Raw genomic sequence first — 12809 nt, forward strand, 5'->3', positions numbered from 1 at the left:
TGATAAAGCTGTTTGATAATATGTGGACAAGACCTAGGAAAACAGATCTTTTGTGCAGAAAAGTTCCAGAAGTGTGAGACACTCCTAATGCCTGTGGGTTTTGTGAGTGCAAGGAAGACTGCAATGGGAATACTTTGGTAAGTTTTGAGTGTAACATCTGTATTCATCATTGTCTGAGAGGGAGTGGGCGTTTCTTAGCTTCGAGAAAACATTCTCCACTATTCATCCCATCAAAGCGTGAAATCATAAACTGAAAGCAGGAGGCAATGACTTCAGGTGAAGGTTCAGAAATACCTATAGCCAAGGAAATGCCTCCGACAGAAGTGTTTCCCTCCTTCAGCCTTGCTCATGGGAGCAGTAATTGATCGCTGACCGGTACCAGCGAGTGTGTCTGGGCTGCGAGGAGAGATGGGGAGCTGAGGCTCACCCACCTCCTCCTGCATCAGGGAGCTGCCAGGAGGTGGGACATTACTCCCGGGAAGGGATGGCTTGGCCACAAATGGGGTGTAAATCCAGGTCATTTTTTAGTGTCGTTCTTCTCTTCAGATATAGCTTCTACATACTGTCTAGGCCTATTCACCTTTTGCTCGTAATATTAAATAGTATTCCTCCAGTCTGTACTACCTTTGAACACGTCTTGTCAATCCGCTGCTTGGAGGGTAGTGCAGCGTTGTTAATGAGAGCAAGGTGTGCGCAGCATAAATCCAACCTAAGGCCAGATTATCTGCCAAGTCACTGGAGAGGACTGGTTATGTATGATGATGAATATGATTAGGAATGCTCATTTCAGAGATTAATTTCTTAAACGTACTGTTTTTGGCGCTCAGATTACAAAATAAACGAGCCAGAATTTTTAAAAGGGACATGCTTATAATAATACTAGATGGTATTTAGAAATGATCTAGTTTTGCTTGTGTTTCATTATTTACAAATCCCAAGCATATTTTAACATAATGTGTCCAAGCAGCAGAGAGCTTTTTTATCATGCTCCTTTTCCAGCCCATCTTCCCTTTTTATCTAAACGTCCCCAGAGCCTTTCACCTCCCTCTGGGAAGCTGTCAGGCAGGTGGTTATGGAAATGCAGCAGCCAGGACAAGTTTTTCAGTGGCGCTCATGACTCTGAAGACAGGATCCCATCTTGCTTAGAGCAACCCTTGGGCAAACTAAAAGGCCACCCATTTGCAGCACCAGAACTGAAGTTTCAAATTGCTTTTCCTTGGCACTCTCAAGCAGAAACAGACAAATGTGGCATAGGGCTGAGTTTGCTGCTTCTGTACGTACTCTACGGATAACTTACTTTTGGGGTATCAGATTTGCAATAACCTAAAGCCATTAGGAATGGTTCATGAACATTCAGGCATGCATACATAATTCATGTTAACTGAATACATTTATGTGCATGCTCGTAAAACGGAAACAGGTTGCAACTTATTAGTGGAATAAATGGAATTGCTTCTTTATAGCATGTGTTTTATGCTCCTCTCTAATTTAAAGCTAGATCATTAAAATATAAAATTGGCTGATAACTACAATAAATATTCCTAGAATGCTTCTACGTTCCAGATTGTACATAATCTTCCTTTGTTTCTCTTTAAAAACATTTATTCCCTTTCAGGTTGCTCAAATCTGTGCGCTTGTGGGTAACTAACTTCTAAATGAAGGCTTGAGGCAAAACGTCAAGTTTTACCTGAGCTAAATTATTTTTAGAGGCGATTTGGTGAAAGAATTGAATCCACTTCAAAATGGTTGTTGCACTTCGCTAAATTCCTCCTATGTCATTAGACAGCTTTACCAATGTTATGTTACAGGAGTCTAGAGGGGGGAAAAAAAAAAACCCAACAAAAAAACCACACACATAATTTTCTGATGCTGTGTTGAGTAAGAAAAAAGAAGTGGAAACAGGTGTTTTTCTGCATAAAAATACCAATATGTTACATCTGAAATCCAGAAATAAAATAACTCCCAAATATACTTTTTGGTCTACATGAAGTGATGGACCAGATAATGTGCATCACGTCATTGGACTCATGCAGCTGCTCGGTTCTGGGAAACGCAATACAAGCCTCAGCACTATTAAGAAACATGCAAAGGCTTTCTTAATATTGTTTTCTTTTCCACAGAGTTTAAAAATAAAAAAATACTTACATTTTTGAGCTTCACTGCAGTCAAAACTAATTTTCGCTATACTCAAGAATTGATGTAGATCTCAGGGCTTGAATTTTTAGCAACTTAATAAGAGGGCAGGCAAATGTAAATCTTATTACAGTCAGTGCAGGAAAAAGGTGTGCTGTGAAACTGAACACAAAGGCCTTAGAATCTAAGAGTCTTGTATGTCCACAATTTAGAATTGATCAGGTTTTGATTTTTTTATTAATTAACAAAATAAGCCACAATAGCCATTTTAGATTTAATTTTGATTAGATGGATTCAATCATAATTATTTATATATTTATAATTTTTTAAATTACATACTCACTTATTTATTCTTTATATCAGTTTAGTACTGGGTTGTGGGGTTTTTTTTGTGATTAAAGACCTCAGAAAGGAACTTGGGTTTTGCACAGAGAGTTAATTAACGTTAGAGCAACTGGAATGACTTCTCTTGATGCTATGACGTATTCTTTTATTGCTTTGCCTCAAAGTGAAACAACTATAAATCTTAAATTTGTAAGCATTGATATGGGATGTACTACTTTCTGTTTATTCTGATGTTCAAGTAATCATATTTACAGCATTTGATGCATCATGTTTCTTATATGTCTGTCTTCCCTATTTTATGAGTTGAAATACCAATGGAAAACAAGCAGAAGAAAAAATTCTGTGGATTTTTTAAGACCTATGCAGATGAAGCTTTCCATTTTCCTTATGTCAAATTACGTCTTCAGTCTTTCCATCTTTCCTGTTTCTCCTTAGAATGAAAATTTCAACTAACAGTTTCGCCCTTACTCAGTCCAGGTTTATCAAAGCTGACATCCAGAGCTCCCTCCTGCATAGCCCTCCTGTTTAAAAATGCTCTAAGACATCCTGTCATGGTGATTTTTTTTGTGGGGGTTGAGGTTTTTTGGGTTTTTTGTCCAACAGAAATCTATATGTTTAGAAATGTTTTCTCATGTTGTATTGATGAAGGCAGCTAAGACAGCTGCCTGGGTGATACCTGGGTATGGTGGGCAGAAGACAGGAACACTTTCAGAATTGAGGTTTGAAGGCTGGCTCTGGCATACAGTATAGCTAGTAATCATTGTAATAATCACCCATTTTTTCTTTGTCAGATTGGTTAATAATAACCCAGGATTACACGGCCATGAGTCTAATGTCTGGGTCAGACTACCCAAAATGGTTAGAACTTGAATCCTTTTGATGTATGTCATGAAAGTATGGCCTGTAGCTGTCAAACTGCATATGTGCTGTGACTGTAGTCTGTTTAAGTTCAGAATTTAGCATCATGTATTCCAATTCAATTTATTTTTATACCTAATCTTTCACACGGAGGGTCTGAAAATACTCAACAGTAAGAGGCAGAATAGTGAGATAATGCTTTACAGAACTGTTTAAAGTGACTTGCATATAGATAGCAAGCAAGTCAGAGATTGGACTTTGGTGAGCAAAGACAGCTGTAAATTAAAAGCATTATCCAGAACAATTCTGATAGACGGGACTTGAAGGGTGTATAGAAAAGGTTTGTGTTAATGTTAACTTCCAGTAAGAGTCAACAGTAGAAGAATAAATCTCCCTATAAATATGGTGATGAAACTGTGCTAAATAATATTTTTCACTACAGGAATTTGTATTATTGGGATTGAACAGCATGCCTCTAAATTTGTTACTTATGGGAGAAATAATGTAAGGATGGAAGGGTGAAAGTCTTACAATAGTATCTGCTTGATGACTAACAGAGCTCCTACTGAGGGGCTTTGAAGGGATTGCATGATTAAACTGTGTGAAGGAAGCAAAAAATCAAGGCAGGCAGCTTTAAGGGTCATTTTAGATAAAATTAATTCTGGTCTGAGCAAGAGTCATAGTGACAATATGGAAATAGCAGTAAGCCTTCTGGCAGGGAAGCAGGCGGGGATAAAGTAAAGGAGTCTGGTACGGATGACTAGGTATCTTGGACTGGGTGTTTACTCGCAGATTGTTTCACATGTCTTTCATCCAGGATCTGGGACCTTTCCCACTTCTCCCAACCTGCAGCGTTCAGCACTGCTAAAGGAGAGTTCCCCATCATGGGATGTTATCCTGGTTTAGCTTTGTTAAAATGTGTTTTTTCCTGGTAAAGTCTGAGTCTTGTCATCTTTAGTGAAGTAGTAAAACTGAGGTCTTATTTGAAGAGAGTAGTGGCAGAATCAGGGAGAATATTCTACCTTTGAATTGCTCTATAGCAAAAGACAATACACTGTAGCTTCACTTCCCCCACAGTCCTGAGCTACCTGAGCTGCATGTACACAACTTATAATGTATGCCAAATGTGAACTGAGGACAGTAAATATATTTAAATTAATTGCATAAAATTGATGGGCCAGGATGAAAAAAGCATAGAAGTTCACCAAAAAATGTAGTTGAAAGCACAGAACCTCAAGCAGTGGAGAATAGACAAGATATAAAGCCTAAAAGTACAAAAAAGCTTCAAATAGTCTGCTCTTTGAGGAGAGCATCAAAGTCTGATTGTTGGAAAGGTTTGGGAAGGACAGACTAAATGATCAGCGCTGCCACGAATATGGCTTAGGAGAAGCCCAGTATCAAAGAATAATAATAATTTTTTTAAAAAAATTAGAAAAATTGAAGTGGCTCAAAGCTGCGGGGGAAAGATTTGGGAAGACATTATCACCTCCATTGAATGTTCAGAGAAATAGTCACTGAGAAGTGGGATGGTGATTATCTAGCCAAGAAGAGCATGTTGTGAGGAGAAAGAACAAGGAAATGGGGAAAGAAATTAGGGGAGAAATGGGATGAGCAGGATGGAGAGGAGATCTGCAATAGCAGATGGGATGGAAAAGAAATATGTTCAAAATTAATTTAATTGTATCTCCACTTCAAGTTTTTTGGGCACAGTTGTGCTCAGTCTGCAAGCAAAAACTAAAGTCTTCCCTCTGCAATCAATAGTGTTTTCAGAAGCAGACCGAAACTTCTGACAAAATACAATCCATTTATTGTGAGCAATTCTAACAGTTCAATACTTTAAAAACAGTGATAATAATGTGTTGTGTCTTCAAAAGGTGATGGTGAATTTTAGGATTCTGCCGCCTTTTTTCTTTTATTATTTGCAGTGCGCATCACCTTAAATTGGTTTGGATGAGAGAAGTGCAAATACAGCATAGCTACCTTAATGGACTCTGTATTTTTGCTATTATGGAAAAGTGGATTGTCTCATTTTTATTTTCTCTATCAACTGTAAATATGAAGATCCATGATAGCAATAATACTGTTTGATATGGATCTGATGCAAAGCTGCAAACCAAAATTTGACAAGGATCTCGCACTGATCTTGTCAAACTTGTGTGACATCAGGCATGCTCCTGGTGGTGCTCTGGTGGTGGCTCTTTTGGCTGCTGTCTTCTATTGGCTACATGTAGGTTGCAGTTTGAGGTGTTTCTGCTGCTTGTGCTCCATAAGACTGTGTCAATAACTGATTTTAGATAAAAATATGATGTCAAATGACCTATCATGTGGTTCATGGTCAGAAGTGTTTGGGGGGGAAAAAAAAACATGGCAAAAACATGAAGTTATCATGGTAGGAAAACACATTATAAGGAAGGTATCAAGAAAGAGTAAATGGATCTCGTTGTTGAGGAGAAGTCCTGCTCCAAAAATTGCCACCTGGTTGGTTAGTTGGTCTTTGCTGGGCTTCACTCAGCTTCTGAAAAACTTAGTTTTAGAAGGTAACTTCGCTCTGATTTGCTGAGACATAAATATCTGTGTAGCTTTCTGCAAATTTTTGATATACACCTTAACATGCAGTGTAGTATGCTATAAAATTGAATTACCACAGAAGTTGTTTTATTCCCAAAGTACCTTTTATATAAATTAGCTGGCTGGAAATCTTAGACAATAGTGGGGGGCTTTTTCCCAGTGTTGAATTTGTCATAGGACTACAATGTAACCAGTTATTACATATTGCTAATATATTATCTACTAATAAAAAAGTCAAACTGTTTAACATAATTATGCTAAGAAACCACAATGACCCTTAACATAAGTCCTGACACAAATTATTATTGTTTACACAGACCTCCCAGCAGTCTCCTAAATGCAGTTTGCCACTCAAAGTTTGAGCGCTGCGTTGCTTGAGACAGACTATTCTTTTACATACAGTACGTAAAGTACATTACATACTGTAATGCAGATTAGCAGCATAACTGCATAAATAAATCCTGCTTTCTGCTTCTTTTCATGATACCACATGGTATAAAAGCAGAAAATATGTTTGATATAGTATCCTCTCAGATCACCTGAGAAATCTTGCAACTTCCCTCTATCCTTTTTATCAATAACTTTCCCATAGCTGATGTAAAATTGTAGCATGCTGAGAGATGTTTTGGATCTAAAAGATCTCATCACCTCAAAATGACACTAAAGAGTTGAGCTTAGCTGAACACATACATTTTCTGCTCTATGGGGTACTTAATAAAATATGAACTTAGCACACAGTCTAATATTGATTTCTCTGGGAAAGACTGGGTTGATAATAGATAATGATGTTGCATGTGGACAGCGAATAACTTCAAAGACCTCCTCAGCTTTTCTATATTCACACTATACTTTCAGCAAGTTCTGCAAATATATCTGAACATTTCCCACCTAACCAAAATGACTGCACTTGATACTTGTCAGGCAGTTTGTCAGCTTTCTCATGGTGTGTCAGTGAAATGCTTTAGGTCAGTTTTTGCAATTTAGGGGCTTGGTTAGAGAAAGTGGTGATATACCCTCTGATATTCAGACAATGAAGCCCTCTAATATACCTTAAAATAACAAAGTCTCGGCTTTGTTATCCCAGAAAGAGTCAAAGAATGCTTGGGCCATCCTCTGGGGAAAGCAAAATGTTGACTTTCTGTTCCCTTGCTTTGCTAGCCCAGAATCGGAGCTATACCTCTACAAAAACATTAACATTGTCAGGAAAGTGTCAGGGAACCCCCAAACTTTGGTTAATGTTAGGGTTGGGAAAGAGAGGTCACAAGAGCTATGTTAACTACTAGAGTGTGGTGGGTCAGTCCTTCAGTGGCCCTTGATACTGAACTTATTTTAAGTTTTTTTGTGTATTAAACCACAGAACTGGTCAAAGGACCAACTATAAACAAGTTTGCTTTTCTTAATGCTATTTCACCCTGGTTAATATTATCTCTTTATTGAGTTTTTAAGTATGCTATATGGCATAAAGGTGTACCTAACTGAGAAAAGTCTAGTTTCTCTTATTTTTGGAGCCTCATAGTTTTGCAGTAAGCCTCAGCCAGTATTAGGGTGAAGTGGTCATAAAAAAGGAATGGTTTACCAGTGGGTAATGAAAGCCTAGCAGTAGTAACAGGGTGGAAACATAAGCAAGAGGCTGGAGATCTGCTCTGTGGCGTGTGGGATATAGAGGGCTGTAGTTAAGACTGGAATGAACATTGGTGTCAAGGGTAGCAATAGAATTTTGTAAATGCTGGGCTGAATATCTTCCCTCTATAAAACCTGAGCATCCTTATGAGGAAGCTACTACAGCTCAGTCTGGAGCTATGGGCCTGATTCAGAAATATTTGAAAGAGAGTATTTGTCTTGTGCTGTATAATAGTTAGACTAGATGATAGGAATTGTCCCTTCTGGCTTCAAAAACCATGACTATTAATTTCTCAAAGGATCTGCTTCATAAGCTGAAGAACTCTGGTAATTTTTTTTTTTCTTTGTCTTTTTAGATAGCCACGTTCAGAGTCTTCTGACATCAAATTCTTAAAAAACCTGAAAAATATTTGCAAAATGCTAAATCAAAACACCTAAAAATCAAACAAAACAAACTAGGCCTTTTTTTCTTGGTTGGGAAGCCACTGTGGAAAAAATAAGTAATAAAATAAAATAAAAGTAACACACCCCCTACATTTCCAGAAAACCATTCTACCGGAACCACAGTTTTTGTTGCTAATGTTCCTCATCTGACTTCTTTTTGTCAGTAGTAACCTCATCTGACGACTACTTTTTTTCACTGGAGTTATATTGACTGTATATTTATCGCAGATCTGCAATGCACAAAGTAATTTGGGTTTCCTTGCCCAAACACAGATGTAGTAGAGTCTCCGTATAATACTTCTGTAGCAGAGCTTTGCTGAACCTCACCTACAAGAAGCAGGAGGCATTTGCTTGCTTGTAAATTAGCTAGCATAAAGAGAACTTGATTATTTTCCCTCCAAATCAAATTAAGCATACATACTACAGCTCTATTTACTAACTTCTCCTTAAAGACTCAAGGCTTAAATGACTGGTACTTGTTTGTTGTTTTATACATGAAGACTGTGATTTTCTGGATATGATAATATAGATCATATTTAGATAATACTGTAATGAATATGCTAAAAAGCTGCCATATTGAAACTGGTTTAAATGTTGGCAGAAGCCTATAGCTGGTGACTTGGTCTGCAGTGTGTAACTTCTCAAATGTGTACAACCACCTTGTGTATCAGGATAAATAATCACACGCATGTGTAACTGCATGCTTCTACCTTACATGTGGTGACAGAAGCTTGAATGTTTTTGTATTTCTTTCTGAAAAGTGAGTTATTACGACACCTTTAAAATAATCTGGACTGTCTTTTCAGAGGTTGGAGTGGTGGGGGTTTTTTTAAACTATATCGATTTTATTTTCCTTTCATAATTAAAAACTCAATATGAGTCACGCCATAGGGGATAAGGTAAAGAATCCACTCAGGGATGTACTCACTCATAAGGAATAGTTGTGACAAAAGGTTTCTTTTCACTAAAGGTTTAATCTAGTAAATCTTCAAGCTTTGGAAGTGGTTAGGTACCCTAGGGGGCAGGTGTCTCCTGCTCAGGAAGCTCAGCCTTTTTGTTATTTGCAGCACTGGGCTGCACAAACCACACCACTCCTTGCCCTACTGAAGAATCAAGAGGAAACCGAACGGGCTGTGGCTACCAAAGGGAAGCTGGAACAGGATGCTATGATTGCCACTAATATTCTGGAAAAGATACCTTGGGGTCTTTGACCTTGTGTGATTAAAGGTCTCTCTTTAGTATATACTTCATCATATAACATCTCTGGTGCCTAATAACGTGCTCATGCTTTGGTTCAGTACCAACTCCAAGGGAAGAGTGCCACCTACTGAACTACCAATTTTGTTTCCTGCAACATCTGTATTTGCCAGATTTTCACCTAAAATAGTGACTAAATCCTGTCTCGCTTATTGTAAGAAATGTACGAGGATCAAGCCCTCTACATGACACGGACATATATAATGTTGCAAATCTGGGTGAGATTACTGCAGAGTGGCACTGGCTAACAGATTTTTAATTTTTTTTCCCATTGTGGCATTGTATTTTAACATGCTAATTATGAGAGACTGCAATAAAAGTGAAGTTAACAACAGCCCACATAGCATTACTATTATCTGACCCTGAATTGAACTCCTTGCTGCTATAACTGCTAAAATATACTGCTAATGGTTTCTTTGGATATACACTAATAATTGATGTTATATTTTAGTCTTAGTCTCATAAAAATTAGAAATGTCTTTAAATAGAATTAAACCAATAACACTTCATGTTTCCCACTAGATGCTCAAGTGCATTTCATCAAAGTCTCTCATGCAAAAAATTTCAATTATCCTTCCATAAATATGGATGAAATAAAGTATATATTTATCCCATAAACTCTTCTATTCATTCCAGCATGACTGAAATTGCAGATCTCTCTGTTTTTCCTTCTAAAATCTTTCTTTTGGCAAAGTGCAGGGGGAAAAAAGTCCATCTTTGGACATGTGCATGTTCATTTCCAAAGGAAAATGGGACAGCTTCAATTCTGTACAAAAACTGAATCTCACAGAATTAGTATATTGGATGCCTTTCAGATAGAACTTCAAACTTTTGTTCAAAGTTGGTAATTTGGCTTCTCATGGATGGTTTGGATTAGAGGATGACTGTAGTAACTTCATGGAACTAACCCAAGTATCTCCAGAATATAAGGCTTTATGTTTTATATGGCTCTGCTAGAAAAAAAAGATATGCTGAGATAAAGATTAAAATATGAGTAATTAGGGTCTTTCTGATCAGAAAAAAATATTTTGTGAATTCTTCAAAAGTATTTGCTTAGACTTGCATCACAGTCCTTCTGTAACCTTGTATAAGCAAACTTCTGCATCTGACAACTTGAGGTCTTTCCTTTAGGCAGCTGCTGGACTATTTGTAAAATTAAGTTTGTTCATAGTTCCTGTCACACTTCAGCAAAATCTTCTGCAGACACTCCCTCAAAACTGGCTGAAAATAAGATAACTGGCATGAAAGGGGATGGGGGAAGAACATGTAGAGAAAACAGCTGCAGAAGCAGCAAAGCTATGTTTTGCTATTTTATTTTATTTTTTACATTGGCAGAATTTAACTGTCACTGTGCGATGTAGGCAGTGCTGCTCTGTGCATCCAGCCCGACAGAAAATTATCTCCAAGCAAAATCAGCAAGATCTTGTGTCGCAGTTTGGCTACGTCTATGGTCTAGCAATACTGGGAACTCTTGCCCAGAAAATTTGCAGTGCTTCAGTAGTTATATGTTCCTTTTTATTGTGCAGTGACTTTTTTAAGAGCCATCACAGTTTGCAATTGGTGTACTTGAAGTAGAATTGAAAGTTATTTTGGATGGCAGGTGGTTCTAGATATTCCATACATTGGACAATGCAGGTCATGACCCAGCCATAACAGTATCTACCCATGTTTCTTCACCTTATTTTTGCAGTCATTTAAAGGGATTATCTCATGGATCCACTCTGTCTCTCCCAGGCACTCAGAGCTGCTGCTGTAGTTCTGTAGTTTGAGGAGAACGCACAGGAGATCCTGGTGAAATTAGGCAAAATGTCCACCCTGAGCGTGGGGGTCCTGGGTAAATAGGGACTTAGGTTCTAGTCTTGTCCTGGTTTCAGCTTAACTACATCAGTACTGCTTAAGGTGTCCTGAATGGGTTATTTTGCTTTGGGAAAATATCAGCTGACATAACCATTTTTATTTTGTGACAAAGCAGATTCGGTAGAAACAACCTGTTATAATGTGCTTTTTATGCCTTTTTCCTTGTCCGTCTACATAGCTTCCATTCTTGGGTTCCCTTCAAGTGAGTTCTTCCCCTCATGAAAGCTGAAAGGTTTCAAAGAATGCTCACATAGCTGGTTCTGATAAGGTGGTTACTTTTTCCAGCAGGCATTGGTGTGAAATGCACCAAATCTTATCTATCTTCCATAGTGATCAAGGGCTCAATTCTAGAAAACATCAAGGCATCCAAATACTTGAGACTGCAGTGAGATTACTCATGGGTTTAACTAGCTTAGTACCTGGCTGATTCATGCTTTAATAGGAGGCTTTTTGTACTGCAGAGGAAATTAATAAGGGGCTTGACTCTATCGCTTGTTAGGTGAAGTTCACTGCTAACACTCTTATCCCCAAACAGCCTGTATTTAGGGGATGATTCTATTTATAGAAGAAACTCGATGATGATGAGGGAAGCTTTTATGCACACTTTTTTTTATTTATTTCCTTTAATTGCTTATTTGGAGATTTATCTTTTCTGATTATCATAAATATGTAGGTTGCTATAAGTGCTTTTATATGTCATGCGTCTTACACTATGCAAGAACAAACTGATGCTTTATTCTTTTTGCAGCAAATTGTTGCTGAGTATAGATGGTGCAGAGCATAGTTTCATGTGTTTTCTTTGTTTCTTTGCAGAAAAATGAAGTGACAGGTGCTTAGCCTCATTTTTCATGCTAGCTTTGCCATGCCATTTTCACCAATAATGAAGGCAGCTGCCAGAGCTTGAGGAAATCAGGCGAAAAATTCAGCTGGCAGGTAGACCCAGTCACTTTAAGAAATGTAATCTTATGTTAGCAGATGGTAATTAAAAGGCAGAAGAAATAAAATTTTGTCTCAGTTTTCTGCACTGTTACATCAATTAAATCTGCAACAGAAATGCAAGCAGAAAATGTAATTTTTTTTCATGTGGCTACACAGTATGATTGTATGCAAATCTAATGATTTGTTTTGCAAAGACAATTTTGCAATTTTTTAAACCTAAGTAGAATAACTGATCGTTTCCAGAGAGGATGTGTATGCAGTAAATCTTCAGTCTTCAATATGCCTAATGCAATGAAAAGCATCTCCTCCTTGTTTTCTATTCATTCTTAAACCTCAAATTGGGTTCTGCTGTCTGTGCGCTTCCAGCTTTCAGTAACACCAATTTTAATCCTAACAGTTCAGTAAATCTTAGTGTGGAAAAACTAATCTAGCTTAGGCCTCAGCAGGGGTGCGTCTTGTTCGAAAAGAATATCCAGAAAGTGCAAAACTGAACCTGGTAAGAGTTGTTATGATCTTACAGGAAAATGATGTTTCAACTCTGACAAGATTCCTAAGGATTTTCTGTTGTTCCTCCTACTTGCAGAGGTCTAGCTTTGAGGACGGAGCCTTATCATTCCTCATATGTTACTACTTATGGCTGCTAGGATTGTGAACAACATGTGCAAATCAGCTGAAGTGTGAAATAATTACATAATTAAAGCTCTCATTATGGTAGTGGCAAAACTGAAATGCTGGTGTAGCGATGTCACTGTTTCTGCAGCTAGCTTTAGTTTTGCAGGGCTTTATCA

At 37.8% G+C, this 12809-nt stretch overlaps 1 long non-coding RNA gene across 1 annotated transcript in view; it reads left to right on the forward strand.

Annotated features, from left to right (window-relative positions):
- LOC308067089 overlaps positions 1-12809 on the forward strand; it is a 37660-nt gene that overhangs the window by 8387 nt on the left and 16464 nt on the right. The window contains exon 2 of the long non-coding RNA XR_013929444.1: positions 1-12809. This exon is cut by the window's right edge and continues 16464 nt beyond it. This is a non-coding gene — a long non-coding RNA (uncharacterized lncRNA).

This window comes from Falco punctatus (assembly GCF_963210335.1).
Source record: "Falco punctatus genome assembly, chromosome: 7".
Lineage (NCBI taxonomy): Eukaryota > Metazoa > Chordata > Aves > Falconiformes > Falconidae > Falco > Falco punctatus.